Source organism: Bombina bombina, chromosome 1, assembly GCF_027579735.1.
Source record: "Bombina bombina isolate aBomBom1 chromosome 1, aBomBom1.pri, whole genome shotgun sequence".
Taxonomy (NCBI): domain Eukaryota; kingdom Metazoa; phylum Chordata; class Amphibia; order Anura; family Bombinatoridae; genus Bombina; species Bombina bombina.
The window spans coordinates 552,203,389-552,229,846 of record NC_069499.1 but is presented as its reverse complement, the minus strand read 5'-3'; the positions used below and the strand labels follow the sequence as shown (position 1 = coordinate 552,229,846).

The window sequence follows — 26,458 nt, the reverse complement described above, 5'->3', positions numbered from 1 at the left end:
ATTTTTTGCTATGTATGATTTTTTTCGATTTGAAGTTATATGATGTAGATGATGAATTTGCCTATACACTGTTGAGGATTGCCATGACATCAGTTTTGGCATAATTTGCTCACTGGGGTGGGGTTATTGATATAAATAAGCACCATTTGTTGTTTAAGTTTGTTTGTCTGAGGAAGGGGAGTGTGTCCCCAAAACCACATTTGTTAAAGACCAGTGAGTGCCTCCTTCAATTTGCTGTATCTAACGGTTGGCACCCTGGCAGCTGTAACGTTTGGTGCGAGTGCATTTTATTTTGATCTATTTATTTATATATTATATATATATATATACAACTTTAACAGGTAAGTCCAGCACCTTTCTTAATGCTATTTATTCAGCATTTTTTCAGAAACCTTTTTCCAGGATTATAGTAGTGCACGTCCGCTGAGTGGGATCTGCCAGCCCACATATATGGATATAATAAAGCAAGATAGCGTCAGCACTTCTTCATACAAAATTCCACTTTATTGAGGCTTCAGACAAAGTTAAAAACAGCGACGTTTCGAGTCAACACAGACCCTTAGGCATGACTAAGGGTCTGTGTTGACTCGAAACGTCGCTGTTTTTAACTTTGTCTGAAGCCTCAATAAAGTGGAATTTTGTATGAAGAAGTGCTGACGCTATCTTGCTTTATTATATATATATATATATATATATATATATATATATATACACACCCAGATACACACACTTTAGAGCACTTTCCACTCAAATACATTTAAACATAAAGTTACATTTTAATATTTTTTAATATGTTTTACTATGGTTTTACTGTAAATGCTTTACGTTCCAATGTTCTTCACTTAGCAGAAATGTTTCTTGTATATCTAAATAGATATTTATATATATATATATATATATATATATATATATAAATATATATATATATATATATATATATATATATATATATATATACAGTTGTATGCAAAAGTTTAGGCACCCCTGACAATATGCACCCAAACGAAATTAGACAGGTGCATAAATTTGGGCACCCTTGTCAGTTTGTTGATTTGAATACCTGTAACTACCTAGCACTGATTAATTGGAACACACAATTGGCCAATTGCAAGTTGTTGTTCTCTTTGACTCTCCTATGAAGAGTGACAACATGGGGGCCTCAAAACAATTTACAAATGACCTGAAAACAAAGATTGTTCAACATTATGGTTTAGGGGAAGGCTACAAAAAGCTATCACAGAGATTTAAGCTGTCAGTGTCCACTGTGATGAACATAGTGAGGAAATGAAATACCACAGGCACAGTTCTTGAAGTGGCAGGCCAAGTAAAATATCAGAGCGGCAAAGAATGGTGAGAACAGTCAAAAACAGCCCACAGACCACCTCCATAGACCTACAACATCATCTTGCTGCAGATGGAGTCACTGTGCATCGTTCAACAATTCAGCGAAGTTTGCACAAGGAGAAGCTGTATGGGATAGTGATGCGGAATAAGCCTTTTCTGCACACACGCCACAAACAGAGTCGCTTGAGGTATGCAAACACACATTTGGACAAGCCAGCTTCATTTTGGAAGAAGGTGCTGTGAACTGATTAAACAAAGATTGAGTTATTTGGTCATAACAAGGGGCATTATGCATGGCGGCAAAAGAACACAGCGTTCCAAGACAAACACTTGCTACCCACAGTAAAATTTGGTGGATGTTCCATCATGCTGTGGGGCTGTGGGGCCAGTGCTGGTACTGGGAATCTTGATAAAGTTGAGGGTCCCATGGATTCCACTCAATATCAGCAAATACTTGAGAATAATGTTGAGGAATTAGTCACAAAGTTGAAGTTATGCCGGGGCTGGATATTACAACAAGACAACGACCCAAAACACTGCTCAAAATCTACTCTGGCATTTATGCAGAGGAACAAGTACAATGTTCTGGAATGGTCATCCCAGTCCCTAGACCTGAATATCATTGAAAATCTGTGGGGTGATTTGAAGCGGGCTGTCCATGCTCGGCAACCATCAAACCTAACTGAACTGGAGATGTTTTGATAGGAGGAATGGTCCGAATTACCCTCATCCAGAATCCAGACACTCATTACAGGCTATAGGAAGCATCTAGAGGCTGCTATTTCTGCTAAAGGAGGCTCTACTAAATATTGATGCAATATTTCTGTTGGGGTGCCCAAATTTATGCACCTGTCTAATTTTGTTTGGATGCATATTGCATATTTTCTGTTAATCCAATAAATCTTATTTCACTACTGAAATATTACTGTGTCCTTCAGTTATTTGATAGATCAAAATGAAATTGCTGATCCAAACACCCAATTATTTATAAATGAAAATCATGGAAATTGTCAGGGGTGCCTACACTTTTGCATACAACTGTATATCTATTTATATCCATACCTGTATAGATATATTCATATTGATTTATATTTTTAAAAAAATCATATATATACATATATATACATATATATGGGAAGAATATTGGAATGTAAAATATGTAAACTACCTTCGGGTTTAGCGCAGTTGGTATTATGCGTGTCGGGTTAGCTCACAAGTGATAAGTATCAGGGTTTTTTTTAACAGTGCAATCTATTGAGATCCATGGGGAGAAGATAACGCAGTTGCGATATCCAAAGTCCTGGGGCCCCATCCGATATGCAGCGTCGGCCGCAAAAGCCGGCGACGCCAGATTTTGCGCTAGTTTGGTATCCTATATACAGCGTAACATAGAAGTTACGCTCGTATATTTCACCCTTCGGCCGTAGTTTTTTTGCCCATAGACTGACATAGAAAACACGCGCAATTTGGTATCCAATATACAGCGCAAGGCCTTACGTGGCGAAAATGGAGAAATCTTACTCCATTTTCACCTCGCCACAAAATGCACCTGTAGCAGGCCTTGTGCTGAGTATGGGAGCACCGTAACTCCCTAAGATGCCTGCAAAAAAAAACTAACATCTAATGCATGCGCAATGTCTATCTACCTGTCAACCGCAATCCCCCACTGATATACCTAATAAAGTGTATTAACCCCTAAACCACCGCTCCCTGACCCTGCCGCCACTAAATAAAGTGTTTAACCCCTAAGCCGCCGCTCCCGGACCCCGCCGCCACCTACATTAAATGTATTACCCCCTAATCTGACCCCCCTACACCGCCGCCACCTACATTAAATATATTACCCCCTAATCTGACCCCCTACACCGCCGCTACCTACATTAAATATATTAAACCCTAATCTGATCCCCCTACACCGCCGCCACCTACATTAAATATATTAACCCCTAAACCTAAGTCTAACCCTAACACCCCCTAACTTAATTATTCTTTAAATAAATCTAAATAATATTATTAACTAAAGTATTCCTATTTAAAACTAAATACTTACCTATAAAATAAACCCTAAAATAGCTACAATATAATTAATAATTACATTGTAGCTATTTTAGGATTTACATTTATTTTACAGGTAACTTTGTATTTATTTTAGCTAGAAGTGGTTGATTTAATCAGCCAATCAGATTGAAGTTCAATCCGATTGGCTGATTGGATCAGCCAATAGAATTGGCCTTGCATTCTATTAGCTTATCCAATCAGCCAATTGGATTGAACTTCAATCCGATTGGCTGATTAAATCAACCAATCAGATTTTTCCTACCTTAATTCCGATTGGCTGATAGAATCCTATCAGCCAATCGGAATTCAAGGGACGCCATCTTGGATGACGTCATTTAAAGGAACCTTCAATCGTCGTTAGTCCGTCGGCCGAGGAGGATGTTCCGCGTCAGAGGTCTTGAAGATGGAGCCGCGGATGGATGAAGACTTCTGCCAGATGGAGGACCTCTTCTGCCCCGCTTGGATGAAGACTTCTGCTGGATGGAGGACCTCTTCTGCCCCGATCGGATGAAGACTTCTGCCCGGCTGGAGGACCACTTGTGCCCGCATCGGATGAAGAGTTCGGCCCGGTTGGGTGAAGACGGCTCAAGGTAGGGTGATCTTCAATGGGGTAGTATTAGGTTTATTTAAGGGGGGATTGGGTGAGTTTTAGAGTAGGGGTGTGTGGGTGGTGGGTTATAATGTTGGGGGGGTATTGTATTGCTTTTTTTTTACAGGTAAAAGAGCTGATTACTTTGGGGCAATGCCCCACAAAAAGCCATTTTAAGGGCTAGTAAAAGAGCTGGTTACTTTGGGGCAATGCCTTGCAAAAGGCCCTTTTAAGGGCTATTTGTAATTTAGTTTAAGGTAGGGAAATTTTATTATTTTTTTGGGGGGGGGGTTTATTTTATTAGGGGGCTTAGATTAGCTGTAATTAGATTAAACTTCTTGTAATATTTTTTATTTTTTGTAATTTAGTGTTTTTGTTTTTTTTGTAATATACACCCTGTTCCAAATTATTATGCAAATTCTATTTCAGTGTCACAAAGATTAAATATTTTTATATCTCAGGGCTCTTTTGATCACTGAAAACAATCCCGGACACCTGTGATAATTAGTTTGCGAGTTGAGCCCAATTAAAGGAAAAACTACTAAAGGAGGGTGTTCCACATTATTAAGCAGAGCACCATTTTCAAGCAATATGGGGAAGAAAAATTATCTCTCTGCTGCCGAAAAGAGTGAAATAGTTAAATGCCTTGGACGAGGTATGAAAACATTAGATATTTCACGAAAACTTAAGCATGATCATCGCACTATTAAGAGATTTGTGGCTGATTCAGAGCACAGACGGGTTCTTGCAGATAAAGGCACATTGAGGAAGATTTCTGCCAGATCCATGCATCGGATCAAGAGAGCAGCTGCTAAAATACCATTACATAGCAGCAAACAGATATTTGAAGCTGCTGGTGCCTCTGGAGTGCCCTGGACATCAAGGTGTAGATTACTCCAGAGTCTTGCAACTGTGCATAAACCTTCCATTCGGCCACCACTAACCAATGCTCACAAGCAGAACTGGCTGCATTGTGCAGAAAAATACATGAAGACAAATTTTCAAACAGTTCTGTTCACTGATGAGTGCCGTGCAACCCTGGATGGTCCAGATGGATGGAGTAGTGGATGGTTGGTGGACGGCCACCCTGTTCAAACAAGGCTGCGATGTCAGCAAGGCGGTGGTGGAGTCATGTTTTGGGCCGGAATCATGGGTAGAGAGCTGGTCGGCCCCTTTAGGGTCCCCGCAGGTGTAAAGATGACCGCTGCAAAGTATGTGGAGTTCCTGACCGAACACTTCCTTCCCTGGTACAGAAGGAAGAACTATGCTTTCAGTAATAAAATCATCTTCATGCATGACAATGCACCATCTCATGCTGCAAAGAATACCTCTGCATCAATGGCTGCTATGGGGATAAAAGGAGAGAAAGTCATGGTGTGGCCTCCATCCTCCCCTGACCTCAATCCTATTGAGAATCTTTGGAGCATCCTCAAGCAAAGATCTATGAGGGTGGGAGATAGTTTACACCCAAACAACAGCTCTGGGAGGCTATTCTGACATCTTGCAAACAAATTCAAGCAGAAACTGTCAAAAAACTCACAAGTTTAATGAATGCAAGACTTTTGAAGCTGCTATCAAATAAGGGGTCCTATGTTAAAATGTATCGTGATCTGTTAAAATGTTTAAAAAGTTAAAATGTTGTTCAAAGTTTGATTGAAATAGCTTTTGATTTCAGTAAATATGCTGCAAACACAAGAAATGACAATTTGAAGGTTTTTTACAACCTATAAAGTGTTTTGAAACTTACTGTGCTTAATAAATTGGAACAGTGCTTTGTAAGTTTTTTATTTTGAAAAAAAATACTCTTATCATTAGGAGGTTTGTTCAATAAAATTTGAATTGTACTCTTAATAGTTGATAACATGAGAATTATGCTGACTGTTGTTTACATCAATTATTTAGGTAAATGAGAAAGATATCATTGGCATAATAATTTGGAACAGGGTGTAGTTTAGTTTATTTAATTGTATTTTATATTAGATAATTGTAGTTAATTTATTTAATTCATTTATTTATAGTGTAGTGTTAGGTGTATTTGTAACTTAGGTTAGGATTTATTTTACAGGTAATTTTGTAATTATTTTAACTAGATAGCTATTAAATAGTTATTAACTATTTAATAGCTATTGTACCTAGTTAAAATAAAAACAAAGTTACCTGTAAAATAAATATAAATCCTAAAATAGCTGCAATGTAATTATTAATTATATTGTAGCTATCTTAAGGTTTATTTTATAGGTAAGTACTTAGTTTTAAATAGGAATTATTTAGTTAATGATATTAATATTATTTAGATTTATTTAAAGAATAATTAAGTTAGGGGGTGTTAGGGTTAGACTTAGGTTTAGGGGTTAATATATTTAATGTAGGTGGCGGCAGTGTAGGGGGATCAGATTAGGGGTTAATATATTTAATGTAGGTGGCGGCGGTGTAGGGGGATCAGATTAGGGGTTAATATATTTAATGTAGGTGGCGGCGGTGTAGGGGGGTCACATTAGGGGTTAATATATTTAATGTAGGTGGCGGCGGTGTAGGGGGATCAGATTAGTGGCTAATATATTTAATGTAGGTGGCGGCGGTGTATGGGGGTCAGATTAGGGGTTAATATATTTAACATAAAGTCAAAAGAAATATGCACCAATGAGGCGTAGTATCTGCTGAAGTAAAAAATGTTTATTGTACAATCCAAGAGTAATGTACAAACAAAGTCACAGTGGAGAACGCCTGACGCGTTTCGCGCATGCGTAGATGCGCTTCATCGGAGGCTAATTCGAATCTAATTGTGACAGCTTTTAAACAAACATTCTACCAATCATTTGAGAGTTTGAATATGAGCCAATGGTGTGGCTATCCAGTGCAGCTAATATATACATAAATCAGTTCAATGATGAACGTTAATGTGTTGTTTATATTTCAATAAGGTATAACTGTTCTGGAATGTCAGACCATAAAAATTCTTAGCTCATATTAGGCATGTATATATGTATAATCAATGTATATAACGAAAATGTATACATTCTAAAATATCCATCAGTGACAAGCAATAAATATCTAAGCAAAATTAACATGTAGGCTGGAGACATATGGTGAAAAATTGTGTATAGTATAAACACTTATACTTAACGTCATACACATGATATCTTGTATAGTCGTTTCATAGTGTTTGCCTAGGAAATGACTAGTCACTGCTAGTAAAACATAACGAAAAAATATAATGAACATCCTTTGATAAAAAATAATGCATAATACATATACATCGCTCATATTCAAGAAAATGTAGAAAACAAAGAATAAAAATACAAATGGCATTCAAATAACTAATTAAACATTCTATCCCTATACTCAGTTATATAACACCACAAAAATGTTATTTATAATACTCCTATATAATTGAGCCTAAATTTACACAAATTAAGCTATTTGTTATTACCTAATGTCCTTATTTGCTAGAGCATAATCTAATGTCAGTATCTAAGATTAGCTAAAAATGAGGTCCTGAGTAGTCATCTCAAATTAGTGTGTTGTCAAAAATTAAGGCTGGTAAATAGGAAAATGTTATTAGATGTAGGGAGTGAATGGAAATAAGTTAGAATATAAAATATAGAAATAAAATAAACAATAAAGAATGAGGCAGAGATGCTCTAAGGAAAGAATAAAGAAGTAGAAAAAAATAAAATATACTATAAGGAACAAAGAATAAAATAAAGCTAGAAATGGAGCTAAAACTCAAAGGGAAGACTCTTAGTTGTAATATAGTATGTCAATAGTAATGTACTGTTATGTGTATGTGGCATTTTCTAATCTTACTGTAGATTCCAAGCTTATATTGAATAAAATTGAATGGAGTCATATGAATAAGAAAATGACCACTGGGATTTATTAGGATTAGCAAGACTTTATCCAATGAGCTACACCATTAGATGAGGCTATGTTCATTGGTAATGGGTTGTGTGTTCTATTTTTAAGTCTATGTTTATATTCTCATGGGTGACACTTATACAAACAGATCTACATCTAATCTCCTATTTATACCATGGGGATATCTAGTATCCAGTCTAAGTATCCAAAATACTTCTCTTTTAAGTAGTTTGGCTGTTTTATCCCCTCCTCTTGCATTGTTTATAATTCTTTCAATGCCAATAAATGAAAAATAATCAGTGCCTATACCATGTTGGCGAAAATGTTTCGCTACTGGAGTCTTAGGCTCTTTTTCAGTTAAAGATAAGAGATGCTCCCTAATTCGGTCTTTTAGTGGGCGTGTCGTAATCCCAGTATATTGCTGGAAGCAATGTTGGCATGTGACCAGATAAATGACATATTGCGATGTACAATCTATCCTCTGTCTAATTTTATAGGTTTCTTTTGTATTTGTCGATGTAAATGTATTTGTTTTTTGTGTAAAATCACAGCTTTTACAAGGTCTAAGACCACATTTAAAGAAACCTGGATTTGGGGTTAACCAATTATTTGTAGGTTGCGGTTTGTCTGAAAATTTCTTGCTGGTTAGATCACCCAATGAAGGTGATTTTTTTTGCTACAAATTTTATCCCTTTGGATACTATTTCTTTTAAAGTATCATCGCTTTTTAGAATCGTGAGGTTATTTTTGATAACTTTACAAATTTTGTAGTACTGATTACTGAACTTAGTGGAAAAGACAATGTTGTCATTGTCAAGTCCTCTATCTTTCTTATTAAACAGGCTGTTTAACCTACAGATAATTGGTTAACCCCAAATCCAGGTTTCTTTAAATGTGGTCATAGACCTTGTAAAAGCTGTGATTTTACACAAAAAACAAATACATTTACATCGACAAATACAAAAGAAACCTATAAAATTAGACAGAGGATAGATTGTACATCGCAATATGTCATTTATCTGGTCACATGCCAACATTGCTTCCAGCAATATACTGGGATTACGACACGCCCACTAAAAGACCGAATTAGGGAGCATCTCTTATCTTTAACTGAAAAAGAGCCTAAGACTCCAGTAGCGAAACATTTTCGCCAACATGGTATAGGCATTGATTATTTTTCATTTATTGGCATTGAAAGAATTATAAACAATGCAAGAGGAGGGGATAAAACGGCCAAACTACTTAAAAGAGAAGTATTTTGGATACTTAGACTGGATACTAGATATCCCCATGGTATAAATAGGAGATTAGATGTAGATCTGTTTGTATAAGTGTCACCCATGAGAATATAAACATAGACTTAAAAATAGAACACACAACCCATTACCAATGAACATAGCCTCATCTAATGGTGTAGCTCATTGGATAAAGTCTTGCTAATCCTAATAAATCTCAGTGGTCATTTTCTTATTCATATGACTCCATTCAATTTTATTCAATATAAGCTTGGAATCTACAGTAAGATTAGAAAATGCCACATATACATAACAGTACATTACTATTGATATACTATATTACAACTAAGAGTCTTCCCTTTGAGTTTTAGCTCCATTTCTAGCTTTATTTTATTCTTTGTTCCTTATAGTATATTTTATTTTTTTCTACTTCTTTATTCTTTCCTTAGAGCATCTCTGCCTCATTCTTTATTGTTTATTTTATTTCTATATTTTATATTCTAACTTATTTCCATTCACTCCCTACATCTAATAACATTTTCCTATTTACCAGCCTTAATTTTTGACAACACACTAATTTGAGATGACTACTCAGGACCTCATTTTTAGCTAATCTTAGATACTGACATTAGATTATGCTCTAGCAAATAAGGACATTAGGTAATAACAAATAGCTTAATTTGTGTAAATTGTGTATTATAAATAACATTTTTGTGGTGTTATATAACTGAGTATAGGGATAGAATGTTTAATTAGTTATTTGAATGCCATTTGTATTTTTATTCTTTGTTTTCTACATTTTCTTGAATATGAGCGATGTATATGTATTATGCATTATTTTTTATCAAAGGATGTTCATTATATTTTTTCGTTATGTTTTACTAGCAGTGACTAGTCATATCCTAGGCAAACACTATGAAACGACTATACAAGATATCATGTGTATGACGTTAAGTATAAGTGTTTATACTATACACAATTTTTCACCATATGTCTCCAGCCTACATGTTAATTTTGCTTAGATATTTATTGCTTGTCACTGATGGATATTTTAGAATGTATACATTTTCGTTATATACATTGATTATACATATATACATGCCTAATATGAGCTAAGAATTTTTATGGTCTGACATTCCAGAACAGTTATACCTTATTGAAATATAAACAACACATTAACGTTCATCATTGAACTGATTTATGTATATATTAGCTGCACTGGATAGCCACACCATTGGCTCATATTCAAACTCTCAAAAGATTGGTAGAATGTTTGTTTAAAAGCTGTCACAATTAGATTCGAATTAGCCTCCGATGAAGCGCATCTATGCATGTGCGAAACGCGTCAGGCGTTCTCCACTGTGACTTTGTTTGTACATTACTCTTGGATTGTACAATAAACATTTTTTACTTCAGCAGATACTACGCCTCATTGGTGCATATTTCTTTTGACTTTATGTTTCTCTAGCGGTTGGGCTTACCGCTTTATTGCACCAGTCTCTTGCATAAGCCACTCTTGGGATACAGAGCCGGCTCCTTGTCCTCAAGGTTCCCCCCCCCCAGGGAATACCACTTGGTTCAGCCTTGCAACGTCACGGGTGATGCGCTAAGGAAAAGTCTCCACGCCAGATCTCTCTGAGGCACGCCGAGAAGGGAAACACAGACTGCATCCCCTAGGAAGGGTTTCATCGACCTATTCGAGGAGAAGTACGGAAGTGTTCCCAGGCACCCCACCAACTTAGTGGAGGGTAAGAGTTGATCACAGACGTAATATTGTGAACTGGCATTTCCACCCGTGACTACTAGGCTCTGGGACACACTTTGACACTCTGAATTTTGGGGATTTTACTCTCTCCATGGGACAATGGACTTTGTTCAACCTGAGTGACTTTCTATACTGACCGGGGTCCAAGATTGATACACTGATTATTGGGACCTGAATTCCCCATTATTGTGTGCTTCGATATACGTTTTGAGCACTCAGGGATTATTTAGTTCTGAACACATTCTCGCTTTGATGATTATTTGTTAATATATTTAATGTAGGTGGCGGCGGGGTCCGGGAGCGGCGGTTTAGGGGTTAATACATATAATGTAGGTGGCGGCGGGGTCCGGGAGTGGCGGTTTAGGGGTTAATACATATAATGTAGGTGGCGGCAGGGTCCGGGAGCGGCAGTTTAGGGGTTAATACATATAATGTAGGTGGCAGCGGGGTCCAGGGGCGGCGGTTTAGGGGTTAATACATATAATGTAGGTGGCGGCGGGGTTCGGGAGTGGCGGTTTAGGGGTTAATGCATTTATTATTAGCAGTGAGAGGGGGGGATTGCGGATATAGGGGTATACGTGTTGGGATGATGTTTGGGAGGCGTGTTAGACAGTTACGGGAGATTTAATACTAGTTTTTGTAGGCGATGGCAGTTTCTAAAGTGCCGTAAGTCACTGGCGACTCAAGAAATTTGTACTTACGCTTATTTCTGGACATCGCTAGTTTGTCCGACTTACGGCACTTTAGCAACTGCCGGCGGGGTATATTGGATACCCCGATGTGCGAGGTGAAACTACGGGCAGCGCGGTTTCCCTCTCTTGCGGCGAAAACTACGCCGTATATCGGATCGCGCCCCTGAAGTAAGCTCGCAGTCTGGGTTTGCTAGTGCTCTATCTTTTTACTTTTAACTTAAAATACCCATCCACATTAAAAGTTTACTTTTCAATGAACATGAGTAACAAAATCTGATAAAACGCCATTTGTACTCTGGCTTTTAAATGGTAAAACATATGCAAGTAAATTTAAGATGTATTTTATTTACTTTAGTTAGTATAGCTTTCTTTTGCATGACAATGCACCTTTAATTGTGATTTAAGCTAACTAAGGCCAAGTTTCCATTGAGGTGGTAAAGTTTGGAAACTAGTGATAACATAAAAAATCCCCATAAAATTTAATGGAGATAAATATTTTTCCACCAGTTTCCAAACTTTACTAGCTCAATGGAAAGTAGTAATGTGTATTCAGTTTTTTTTTAATCATTTATTTATATGTCCAACAAAGAATACAATCACATACATTTTCACCTTATATACCACGCAGGGTCAGGTGTAAGGAAAACAAAAAATACAAAATAACCAAAAGATCTCTTATCCATACAAACAAAGATACTCTTGTGAATCTTATCTGTATACAATGTTGGAATTTTATCAACCTAAATAAAATACCATTCAACCTCTACAGACTCTTACTTAATCTATAAGAGTACAGTCAAGTAAATTTTCACCTATATGTACCACGCAGGGTCAGGTGTAAAAAAAAACATATAATGCAAAGTAAACAAAGGATCCCTTTTTCCATACAGAATCTATCCATAGAAAAAGATACTCTCCTATACTCTATTTGTATAGGATATTGGAGTTCTACCAAACTAAATAAAATTCCATTCAACCTGAGGGGAAAAACAAAAAAACAAAAAAACCTGCCTCAAACAAGATACAGGGCCTCACCTATTCTCTCCATATCTCTTTCCTCTCTGTCTTTATCTCCCCATACTTCCATATTCTGTTATCCTGCCTTCTTTTTTTTTGTCCTTCCGACTTCTCCTTCCTACTCTCCTTTTCTACGCTGCGGTTTTACCCAGACCCTTAATTTACCTTATCCTTCTCTATATTTAGTTATCCATGAATGTGGAAAGATATCTAGAGCTACTAAATCCATAAAAGAGTTTGAGGACAGAAATGGGATAAGGATAGCTTTTTGTATAGCTAAGGGGTAGGATTTAATAATTGGTAGCCATCCGGCTAAAAAGGATTTTATTCTTTTTTCCGTATTGGCTTTTAAATGAAATGATTCATATATAATTTGAATTTGAATCTCCCGCAAAATTAGGGGTAATCCAGGGGCTGTAGTAGATTTCCACTGTTTAACGATTTGATGCCTAGCAGCTAAAATAATAGTATTTAAAATGTTTGTTTGAAAGCCCCTGTCACTGACATAATCTAACCAAATTATATCATTAGGTGATAATGTTATAGTTGTCTTGTAATGTAGATTAAACCAATATTCAATTTTACGCCACAGTTGAATAATTTTTGGACAATACCAGAACATATGTAAGGTGTCAGCTTTAAATTTCTTGCAGCGGGGACAAGCCCCGTTGCTGGTCGGATATATTTTAGCTAATCTTATGGGGAATAGGTAATAATTATTAATGAGTTTTAAATGTGATTCTCTCCAACTCCTAGGGATTTGACATTTCTTTAAGTTTTCCATGCTACGTTTAATTTTTCCTAGGTCTATTGAAGGGAAGAAAGGGGTCCAAGATAAAACCAACTTATCTATAAAAATTAATGTTTGTTTGGAGAGCATAATATCGTACATGAGGGAGATAGATGAATCGCCTGTCGCAAATTTCTGAAAGCATAAATTGAGATCAGACCACGCATTTAATCTACTCATATCCCACTTTCGAGTGTTAATAAAGTGGCGCACCTGTAGGTACACAAAGAAATTGGCTCTAGCTAACTGGTAATTTTGGGCTAAAATTCCGAAGGAAGTTACTTGCCCGTCTTGTGGAAGGATCTGACAGATATATTTGAGATCTTTTTCAAACCATTCTCTAAATACTAGTTGCTTAACACCTGGATAAAATTGTGGATTAGAGCATATAATATTAAACAACTTTCCAATTTACTTATATTATCAAATTTGCAAGTGTGTATATGTATGCTTGTATGTGCATGTGTGTATATTTATGCATGTGTATGTGCATGTGTGTATATGTATGCTTGTGTGTGTGTATGTGTGTGTATGTGTGTGTATATATATATATATATATATATATATATATATATATATGTGTGTGTGTATGCATGCTTGAGTCTGTTTATATGTGTGTGTGTGTATGTGTGTGTGCACATGTATGCTTGTGTGTGTATATGTATGCTTGTGTGTGTATGTATGTTTATGTGTGTATATGTATACTTGTGTGTGTGTGTATATGTATGTTTGTCTGTATGTGTGCATGTGCATGTGTGTATATGTATACTTGTATGTGTGTGTGTATACATGTATGTTTGTATGTGTGTATGTGCATGTGTGTATATGTATACTTGTATGTGTGTGTGTGTATATGTATGCTTGTGTATGTATGTGTATATGTGCATGCTTGTGTGTGTATGTTTATGTGTGTATATGTATACTTGTGTGTGTGTGTATATGTATGCTTGTATGTATGTGAGTATGTGTGTATATGTATGTTTGTATGTGTGTGTATGTGCATGTGTGTATATGTATATGTGTGTGTATATGTATGCGTGTATGTATGTTAATATGTGTGTATGTGTATATATGTATATTTGTATGTGTGTATGTGCATGTGTATATGTATACACGTACTGTATATGTATGTTTGTATGTATGTGAGTATGTGTGTATATGTATACTTGTGTGTATATGTGTGTATTTGTATACTTGTGTGTTTGTGTATGTGTATATATGTATGCTTGTATGTGTGTGTGTGTATACATGTATGTTTGTATGCGTGTATGTGCATGTGTGTATATGTATACACGTACTGTATATGTATGTTTGTATGTATGTGAGTATGTGTGTATATGTATGCTTGTGTGTATATGTGTGTATTTGTATGCTTGTGTGTTTGTGTATGTGTATATATGTATGCTTGTATGTGTGTGTATGTGCATGTGTGTATATGTATCTTGTGTGTGTGCATGTGTGTATATGTATCCTTGTGTGTGTGCATGTGTGTGTATATGTATGTGTGTATGTATGTTAATATGTATGTATGAGTATATATGTATATTTGTATGTGTGTATGTGCATGTGTGTATATGTATACACGTACTGTATATGTATGCTTGTATGTATGTGAGTATGTGTGTATATGTATGCTTGTGTGTATGTGTGTATTTGTATGCTTGTGTGTTTGTGTATGTGTATATATGTATGCTTGTATGTGTGTGTATGTGCATGTGTGTATATATATCCTTGTGTGTGTGCATGTGTGTAAATGTATGCTTGTGTGTGTGAGAGAGAGAGATAAAATGTGAGAAATAATATATATATATCATACAATCACTCCATAAAACCATACCAAATACACTGCATATATAATTTTAGGAAAATATGCTAATAAAATAGTTTTTTACCATTTGCCAATAAAAATAAAAAAATGTCCCCGGATTTCATTTTAAAAATCTGGTCACCGTAGCGGGCAAAGGCTGGAACAGGACACCACGATTTCAACTGTGACCTTTCTGGCTCTTTTAATCAGCAGAAGCTGAGCCTGCAGCCACATTGGAGGAGCTGCTTATCTTTGACTGTGAGTCAACCTTCCCCCTGGTTAGTCTGCCCCAGAGGATATGCACGCAGCTTTCCTGTACAAATATGATGTCAGGTCTTTCTGTACAGGAACACTATAACAGCCATTTTAGGAATCTTGTCGTCATTTTGTAAAAGAAAATTCATACACTTTCCTTAAACTGTGATCCCCTTTTTGGGGACTTAAAGAGGGATCAGACATGATGCAGGTGTACCCTAGGCCTCACTAGGCCGCCCTGAAGAGACACTGCAGCTGATTACAGGGACAGATGGAACCCTAGAGGTTTGGGCCCAGTCTCAACTGAGACCTTTCAAGACCCCTACAGATACACCCCTGATAGGGCTGTATACACTGGACTTCTATGTCCATTTAAACAGTAATCTTTAAGTTTTGTTTGTTTATTTTTAATTAATGGAATTTGACTAATGTAAAGTGAATAAACTCTTGAAAGTTGTGCACAAACATAAAATTCATGTTGGTACCAATATAACTTAAACATTTTTAACTTAAAGGGACATGTAGAAATAAATTTAATATAAATATTTATCTTTTTTAATAGATTATTTAATTTACAATAAATGCTACATTTTATATTTTCACTACTTGTGACTTGGATGTGAGTTTCGGCAATTCTTCATGTCAACATTCAGTTTTGTTTTAACATGATACAGCCTAAGATTGATCAGTATGCTATTGCCTTATTGCCAGGGTGCCAGGAATCAGACTGAGACGAGAAGTGCAAAAATAATCACACCTTTATTAATAGCAAAAAATAATAAAAAGTCCACAAGTCAAATAACAAGCCAGGAATAAAAACCAGAGCTGGTAGTCAGACGAGCCAAGTCAGGAGCCAAAGCGAGTAGTCAGACGAGCTGGAATCAGGAACAAGGAGAACAGCAGAGTCAGGAACAAGCCAGGGATCAGGAACCAGGTGGGACGTCAGACAGCCATGTAATACACAGGAGCTCTCACAAACAGGTCTGAGACAATGCAAGGGCAAAGCATACTGAACAAAGGCCCTTTAAATAATAAGTGATGACATCACAATTCTGAGACTGCATCCTGTCTCACACGAATGATCTACACCAGTCTGGCCATAAAAGGAACTGCAGGAAATGAGCAGCATCACACAGAATGCACCAAAGTCAGCAAGAGAGGTGAGTAAAATGGCTGCCAGCAGCACAGGGCAAACAAAAGCAGGGAAAAACCCTGACAGTACCCTCCCCTCAATGATCCCCTCCCCCGCAGGAGGAAAAAGGCTTATTGTGAAACGGGCATGGAAGGCACGGAGGAGGGCGGGAGCATGAATATCAGAGGAGGGAACCCATGAACACTCCTCCAGACCGTAGCCCCTCCAGTGAACCAAATACTGTACAGGGCCCCTGGACATACGAGAGTGAATAATGCTGCTGACCTCATACTCCTCATGGTTGTCAACAAAGATAGGATGGGGACGAGGCAACACAGTGGTAAACCGATTACAAACCAATGGTTTCAAAATGGAGACATAAAAAACATTGGAGATGCACATTGCAGGAGGAAGGTCAAGAGCGTAGGCCACAGGATTGACCCGTCGGAGTATGCAAAAAGGACCAACATAACGGGAAGTCAGTTTATTGGAAGGCACACGAAGGTTCAAGTTGCGGGAGGACATCCAAACTCTCTCATCAACCTGGTAGGAAGGCGTGGGTAGACACCTACGATCAGCCTGAAACTTTTGGCGCTGCATAGAACGATGAAGGCAATCCTGAATCTGCACCCACGTGGAACGGAGTTGCCGGAGATGCTCCTCCAAAGCTGGAATACCCTGAGACATGAATGAATCGGGCAACTAGGATGGTTGAAACCCATAATTCGCCATGAACGGGGATAATTTGGAGGAAGCATTAATATCACTATTACGAGCAAACTCTGCCCAAGGTAACTGTTCAGACCAATTATTTTGGTGATCTGAGACATAGCAACGGAGGAACTGTTCCAGAGCTTGATTAGACCGTTCCGCAGCCCCATTGAATTGAGGGTGATATGCCGAGGAGAAGGAGAGCTGGATCCCCATTTGAGTACAAAAGGAACGCCAAAATCTGGAGACAAACTGGCTACCCCGGTCCGACACTATCTCCTTGGGTAACCCATGTGAACGGAAGACCTCACGGGCAAAAATTGAAGCAAGCTCTTGAGCGGTAGGCAACTTCTTCAAGGGAATGTAATGTGACATTTTAGATAAACAGTCATCCACCATAAGGATAACAGTATTGCCATTGGAAACAGGGAGTTCGACAATAAAGTTCATGGAAAGATGTGTCCAAAGACGCTCACCATTAGCAATAGTTTGAAGAAGACCCACAGGAAGACGTCAAGGAGTCTTATACTGTGCAGAAAATGAGCAGGGGGCAACCTACGCAGCAACATCAGAACGAAGACCTGGCCACCAGAATTGTCGAGTGACAGACCAAATCATTTGGTTCTTGCCTGGGTGACCTTCGGCTTTAGGAACACAACACTTACCACTAGGTTTCTCAGGAGGTGCATTGGTTTGTGCAGCCAGGATCTCCTCCCCCAAGGGAGAAGTCAAATTAGTACGTATGGTAGCCAAAATATGGTCAGGAGGTATAACTGGAGTAGGTACAGACTCCTCCATGGACAGAGGTGAAAATTGTCGAGAGAGGGCATCAGCCCTAACATTCTTACTACCAGGCAGATAGGAGACCACATAATTAAACCGAGACAAAAATAGCGCCCATATGGCTTGTCGGGCGACAAACGTTTTGCTTCAGATAGATAAGTTAAATTCTTGTGGTCAGTAAGAATGAGCACTGGCACGGGAGTGCCAAAATTATGGCCAGTAATTCCCTGTCGCCAATTTCATAATTGCCCTCCGCTGGAGACAAGAAGAAACTACACGGATGCAAGGAACCGTCAGGTGTAGGATGTTGAGACAAGAGGGCGCCTACTCCAGTCTCAGATGCATCGACCTCAAGAACGAAAGACAGGACAGGGTTAAGATGAGCCAGAACTGGAGCCGCAGCAAAGGCAGTCTTAAGACTATCAAAGGCCTTAATGGCAGTAGGTGACCAATGGAGTGGATCATTCTCTTTACGGGTCATGTCTATGATAGGTTTGACCAAGGAAGAAAAGTTTTTAATAAACTTTCTATAGTAATTGGCAAACCCCAAAAAACGTTGAATAGACTGAATACCAACTGGGCGAGGCCACTGCAGAACTGCAGATAACTTGTCAGGATCCATGGAGAACCCTGCAATGGAGATAACATAACCTAGGAAGGTTACTTGAGTATGATGGAACTCACATTTCTCGAGTTTACAAAACAGGCCGTTTTCACGTAGTCTCTGAAGAACCTGTGTAACATCAGAACGATGAGCCTCAAGTGTGGGTGAGTGTATGAGGATGTCGTCTAAGTACACCACAACACACTGTTGCAACATATCTCATAGGACATCATTAATAAATTCCTGGAAAACAGCAGGAGAATTACATAGGCCAAAGTGCATTACAAGATACTCATAATGCCCGCTCCTGGTGTTAAATGCTGTTTTCCATTCGTGGCCCTCCTTGATCCTAACGAGATTGTACGCTCCTCTCAAATCAAGTTTAGTAAAGACCGTAGCTCCCTTGAGGCAGTCAAAGAGTTCCGTAATGAGCGGAATAGGGTAAGCATTCTTAATGGTAAGACGATTAAGACCCCTATAATTGATGCATGGTCTTAACTCATCACCCTTTTTCTTCACAAAGAAGAAGCCAGCCCCTGCAGGAGAGCAGGATTTGCAGATGATCCCCCTCGACAGAGCATCAGAAACATACTCCTCCATAGCACAATTCTCCGCAACAGACAGACGGTAAACTCGGCCCGAGGAGGAATGGCTCCGGGTTGCAGGTCTGTGGCACAATCGTAAGACCGGTGAGGAGGCAACGTACCAGCATGCACCTTGTCAAAAACGTCTAGGAACTCTCGATACTCCTCTGGCAATTGAGATACAGAAGAAGTGCACAAGACTTTAACTGGTTTCTGAAGACAAGTGGAAATACATTGCGGATACCACGACAAAATTTGGGATCTGTGCCAGTCAAGACAGGGATTGTGCTTTTGGAGCCAGGAATAACCCAGATCAACCGGAAAATGCGGAGAATTTATCACCTGGAACTGGAAGGTTTCAAAATGGAGAGCCCCAACAGCCATGGATAACGGAGCAGTTTCGTGAGTAACGAGTGTGGGCTGAAGGGGCCTGCCATCAATGGCCTCAATAGCAAGTGGAACGGACCGAGGAAAAACAGGAATGGAGTGCTTTGATATGAAAGCACTGTCAATGAAATAGCCCACAGCACCAGAGTCAACAAGAGCCTGGGTGACTATGGAGAAGTCCACCCAGGAAAGGACAACCGTGACCAAAGGTTTCCCCTTTAGCAGTTCCGGGAACAAGGATAAACTCCCCAAGGTCTGCCCCCGATAGGACCTTAGGTGTGAGCGTTTCCCTGCCGTGTAGGACAAGACTTCAAAAGGTGGCCCTGTAACCCACAATAGAGGCAGAGCCTCTCCCTCCTCCTAAAGGCCCTCTCCGCCGCAGAGAGACGTGTAAATCCCAACTGCATCGGCTCAGCAGTACCTGGTGACTAGGGACCAGGAGGCATGGGAGGAGAGAGAGGCATGGGTGGGAACGAACACGTAGGAGACAATGGTACAGGAGGCTTCCGCAAGCGCTCCTTGAAATAAGGCCTCTCACTTAGTTTGATGTCAATTAGGATCAAAAAAGACACCAATGCCTCGAGATTTTCTGGTAAATCTCTGGCAGCAACTTTGTCTTTAATCGCATCAGAGAACCCATGAAAGAAGGCAGCAACAAAGGGCTTCATTGTTCCAACCTACCTCTGCGGCAAGCGTACGGAACTCAATGGCATACTGAGCAACAGATCTTGTACCTTGCTGAATGGACAAGAGTCGTTTAGCAGCAGAGGAGGAGCGAGCCGGAACATCAAATACCCTTTGAAAGGAGGCCACAAATTCAGGGTAATTTGAAATCACATGTTTATTAGTCTCCCACAAGGGATTAGCCCAGGCAAGAGCTGTGTCAGAGAGTAACGAGATGAGAAATCCCACCTTAGCTCTGTCAGAGGGAAACGTCTGAGGTAAGATCTCAAATTCAATGCCTACCTGGTTCAAAAACCCTCTGCACTGATTAGGATCGCCTCCATATCGCTGAGGTAGAGGTGCAGAACCGGACATGCTCCTGGTAGGATGAGGTGCATCAGTGGAAACAGGAGCAGCCATAACTTGCAGGACACTTTGGTCTAAATGTGCAGTGCGAATCAGCAGGGTTTGCAGGGCTAGTGCAAATTGATCCAAGCGGTGATCCTGTTCATCCATCCTGGAAATTATGGCAGGTAAAGGTGGATTATTAGCACCATCAGGATTCATGTCCCTTGCGTAATGTCAGGGTGCCAGGAATCAGACTGAGACAAGAAGTGCAAAAATAATCACACCTTTATTAATAGCAAAAAAATAATAAAAGTCCACAAGTCAAATAACAAGCCAGGAATCAAAACTAGAGCTGGTAGTCAGACGAGCCAAGTCAGGAGCCAAAGCGAGTAGTCAGACGAGCTGGAATCAGGAACAAGGAGAACAGCAGAGTCAGGAACAAGCCAGGGATCAGGAACCAGGAGGGATGTCAGACAGCCATGTAATACACAGGAGCTCTCACAAACAGGTCTGAGACAATGCAAGGGCAAAGCATACTGAACAAAGGCCCTTTAAATAATAAGTGATGACATCACAATTCTAAGACTGCATCCTGTCTCACACGGATGATGTTCACCAGTCTGGCCATAAAAGGAAGTGCAGGAAATGAGCAGCATCACACAGAATGCACCAAAATCAGCAAGAGAGGTGAGTAAAATGGCTGCCAGCAGCACATGGCAAACAAAGCAGGAAAAAACCCTGACTCTTATAATCTGCATCTGTCTACTTTATGTTTTTCCTGTGTTTTGAAGATGTCTCATTGCAGCATTGCCTTAATGGGACTTTTTCTTTTTTGGTGCCTATGGGGTTAAGCACTGACAGATTCAGTACAGCAGTATATATATATAGAGAGAGAGCTCTAGTTCTGAGTATTTAGTTTATCCTCAGGCAGATGGTTACTTCCAGCAGGAATGTAAAATATGCTAAACTCGCTTCAGGTTTCGCAATGTAGGTCTAATGCAGTGTTGAGTTGGCGCACATGAAGAATTTGTTATTTTATGGCAAGTTATTTAAAATATGTTATTGAAATATTAAATATAAAATTTCGAAAAATATGAATAATTAATATAAATAGTTATTATAGATTTACTAAAATATTCTGTTATATATTGTGAAAAAGTCTCTTTTCTAATATTAGGTCAGTGACTAAAATCTTGTAAGGCTTTTCCTTATATACCATTTACCTTATTTAAAGAATGATATACCAGTGCTATTAAAATGTATGAATTTATTAAATGACAGATCTATACATGAGTGGTGAGAAAAGCGTCTAACATACAAGGCTTTATTCTAATCTATAACGATCCAATAGTTACCTTTTGTAGAGGCAGATTAGAAACCTTCGTCACAGAGTAAAAAATGATGCCAAAGAGGGAGAAATAAAAAAAGTTAATACTTTATTGTTTACATTACTAAATGAGAATATTCCACAAAGGACACCATAGATAGAGACCACTGATGTGTCTCGCACAACAAAAAAGGCGCTTTATCAAAGATCATTATTTTAATCTACCTATTCTAAGATGATGCCTGTGAGTGTGGCTGAAATCTCTCTGTTACCTTTGTGTTATTTGCCCTTCCTTTTTTCCTTATGTTCTTTACACAGCATATTTATAATCATACAGACACACCATGTGATTATCTCAACCAATCAAATCTTAAGTTTACGTTCAGTAGATAAATTCCAAGAAATGACATGTGACTTTTGTAACCCTTCCAAGGACTTCAGGGCTTAAGCTGTTATCCCCCTTTAAAGCTGCACAATGCTGTTTTATAACCCTGTGATAATAAGGACATAGACTGTATATAATTTAAAGTTCCAGGAAATATTGTTGTCATGCCTCTGGCTCATGCTCTCCAAATAAAGTTATTATTGTTGATGTTTACAACTTCAGAGAGATACCATCTATTATACTTCTACTCACCTGCTCTGGTCATTTGAGTTATTACTTGGGTTATTGTTGGTACAAACGTCCATGGAGATATCATCCAGTCTCACTGGCTCTGATAACTGGGGTTAAGTAAAACTGGTTTAGTTATTCAGGCTGAATCCAGCAAGAAACTGTAATAAATAAGAACAGATTAAGGTGTGTGTTCTTTGGCAGAAAGAAAATATGGTACACTCACTTCATCCAAAAGGGAAAACTTAGCCAACCATTTCAACACTTTATAAAGAGATTATAAAGAGTAAAACAGAAATTGCTAAATGTTAAGAACAGACTGTTTTAAAGGGACATAAAACCCAAAAATGTCAGAGAAAGCAATCAATTTTAAACAACTCTCCAATTTACTTCTGTTTTCAAATGTTCTTCATTGTTTTGGTATCCTTAGTAGAAAAGCAGAGAGGTAAGAGTAAATTAAGGAGCGTGCACTTGTTTGCAGCACTATATGGCAGGAGTTTGGCAAACATGTTATACATTATACACCTCACACAAAAACACTGTACACACACCTCACACAAAAACACTGTACACAAACCTCACACACAACAACACTGTACACACACCTCACATAAAAAACACTGTACACACACCTCACACACAACAACACTGTACACACACCTCACACACAAAACCACTGTACAAACATCTCACTTAAAAAACACTGTACACACACATCACATAAAAACAGTTTACACAAACCTCACACACAAAACATTTTACACAAACCTCACACACAAAAACACTGTACACAAACCTCACACACAAAAACACTGCACACACACCTCTCAACATTCAACACTGTACACACACCTCACACACACACACACAAACACTGTACACGCACTTCATACAAAAACACTGTACACAAACCTCACACAAAAACATTGTACACAATCCTCACACACAAAAACACTGTACACAAACCTCACACACAAAAATATTGTACGCAAACCTCAAACACACAAACACTGTACATAAACCTCGCACACAAAACACTGTACAAAAACCTCACACACGAAAACATTGTACACACACCTCACACAAAAACATTGTACACAAACCTCACACTTTTGTGTGTGAGGTTTGTGTACAATGTTTTTGTGTGAGGTGTGTGTACAATGTTTTTGTGTGTGAGGTTTTTGTATACACACCTCACACACATTGTACATACACCTCACACACAAAAACATTTTACACAAACCTCACAGACACATACACTGTACACAAACCTCACAGAAACACACTGTACACAAACTTCACACACAAAAACACTGTATACACACCTCACACAAAAACACTGTACACAAACTTCACACACAAAAATACTGTACACAAACCTCACACATAAAAACACTGTACACACCTCACACAAAAACACTGTACACACACCTAACACAAAAACACTGTACACACACGTTACACAAAAACACTGTACACACACCTCACACAAAAACACTGTACACACACCTCACACACAAAATACTGTACACACACCTCACACAAAAACATTGTACACACACCTCACACAAAAACACTGTACACACACCTTACACAAAAAATTGTACATAATCCTCACACACAAAAACACTGTACACAAACCTCACACACAAAATCATTGTACACAAACCTCATACACAAAAACACTGTGCACACATCTCACACACAAAAACACTGTACACACTTTACACACAAAAACACTGTACACAAACCTCCCACAAAAACATTGTACACAAACCTCACACACAAAACCAATGTACACACACCTCCCACACAAAAACACTGTACACACAGGTCACATAAAAACACTGCACACACACATCACACACAACAACACTGTACACACACCTCACACAAAAACATTGTACACACACCTCACACAAAACATTTTACACAAACCTCACACAAAAACACTGTACACACGCCTCACACAAAAACATTGTACACAAACATCACACACAAAAACACTGTACACAAACCTCACACACAAAAACACTACACACACGTCACATAAAAACATTGTACACCAACCTCACACATAAAAACACTGTACACAAACCTCACACACAACAACACTGTACACACACCTCACACAAAAACATTGTACACACACCTCACACAAAACATTGTACACAAACCTCACACAAAAACACTGTACACACACCTCACACAAAAACATTGTACACAAACCTCACACACAAAAACACTGTACACAAACCTCACACACAAAAACACTACACACACATCACATAAAAACACTGTACACACACCTCACACACAAAAACACTGTACACACATGTCACATAAAAAAAACATTGTACATGTTGGGAAATACAACAGCATGTACTATACCACATGTATGAACAACATTGATGCTGTAGATGGCGCTGTTCAGTTTAGATTACTGATTGTTTATGTCTGTGATCTTGTTCATTCTTTTATACAGGAAGGAAGTTGTTCTTTAATCTCTATTGTGTTTTTCCTCCTCTGTGTATGCAGACTTTTGTTTTACAAGTCCTTTGGTATGTTCCAAATATTGCTGATGCATCTGTACAAGTAAAGCCTAATGCAGTTTTCTTTAAAAGCTTCCAGTGTCTTTTTGATACATACACCAACAGGTTATGGGCCCAGACACTGAAAGAAAAAAAAAACTACAAGTCAGTAAGTGTTGCATCTATGATCCAAGCAAATACTGTGTGAGGAAACAAGAGCTGCATCCAAATTACTGAAAGATGGCAAGTGGTTCAGATGTGAAATATGCAATAGCAAAGCTAAATAATACCAACTACCAGCTGTGGAAGTTTAAGCTTGAAATGCTGTTATCCAAAGATGATTTATGGGAGGTGCTGGATACAAACAGACCCACTGATAATCCAGGGGAATGGGACAAGAAAAACAGGCAAGCAAAAGCAGTTATAAGCCTGTTAGTGGAGGATGATCAACTCATTCACATAAGAAAAGAAAACACAGCTAAAGGTATGTGGACTGCACTACAAAAACTGCATGAGCGTTCAAACTTAAATAGTAAACTATATTTGCTGCGCAAACTATATAAGATGAGGCTGGGAAAAGGCCAGGAATGTGTGAACATGTGAATGCTATGCTAGAAATTGTGGAACAGCTATGTGCAATTGGAGAAGAAATTAAAGACAATCATATAGTAGCATTGTTACTATGCAGCCTTCCAGAGTCATATAGTGCCCTTATCAATGCTCTAGAAACCAGACCTGAACAAGAACTAACACTAGAATATGCTAAGGGAAAACTAATTGATGAATATAATAGAAGAAAGGAAAACATGCATAGTGAAGAAAATGAGAGTTCAGAGGTAGCTCTGAAGGCGCAAGAAGGCACAAAACAAAACAGAGAAACCAGAGTGTGTTTTCGCTGCAAAAAGGTTGGTCACCTGAAAAAGAACTGCTCAATCTGGAAAGCTGAACAGTGAAGGTTAGAACCACCTACAAGAGAGAGAGCTAAGGCAGCCACAAAGCAAACTGCAGCTGCATCATGGAGCGGCAGTTTTAAAGTGACTCAGAATAGTACACCACACGGATGGTGCATTGACTCAGGGGCAACTAGTCACATGACAAGTGATGAGACATTCTTCACAGAAATTGATTTCAATACTAAAGATAAAGTCTTCCTAGCAAATGGGAAAAGTATTACAGCTGAAGGTAATCGTCAAGGGTTCCTGACTTGCATCACACCATCAGGAGGTAAGCAAAGCATTCTAGTGAAGAATGTTCTGTACGTCCCAAGTTTAGAAGGAAGCCTCCTATCAGTGAAAACTCTTGCTAACAATGGACTCACAGTTCAGTTCCAAGGCAATGAATGCACAATTCGAAACAGGAAACAAA

At 38.5% G+C, this 26,458-nt stretch overlaps 1 protein-coding gene across 1 annotated transcript in view; it reads left to right on the top strand.

The window, feature by feature from the left end:
• The window catches only part of LOC128659728 (aldehyde oxidase 1-like), a 561,780-nt gene that overhangs the window by 233,042 nt on the left and 302,280 nt on the right, over window positions 1-26,458 (top strand). The gene's annotated exons all lie outside the window — the stretch shown is intronic.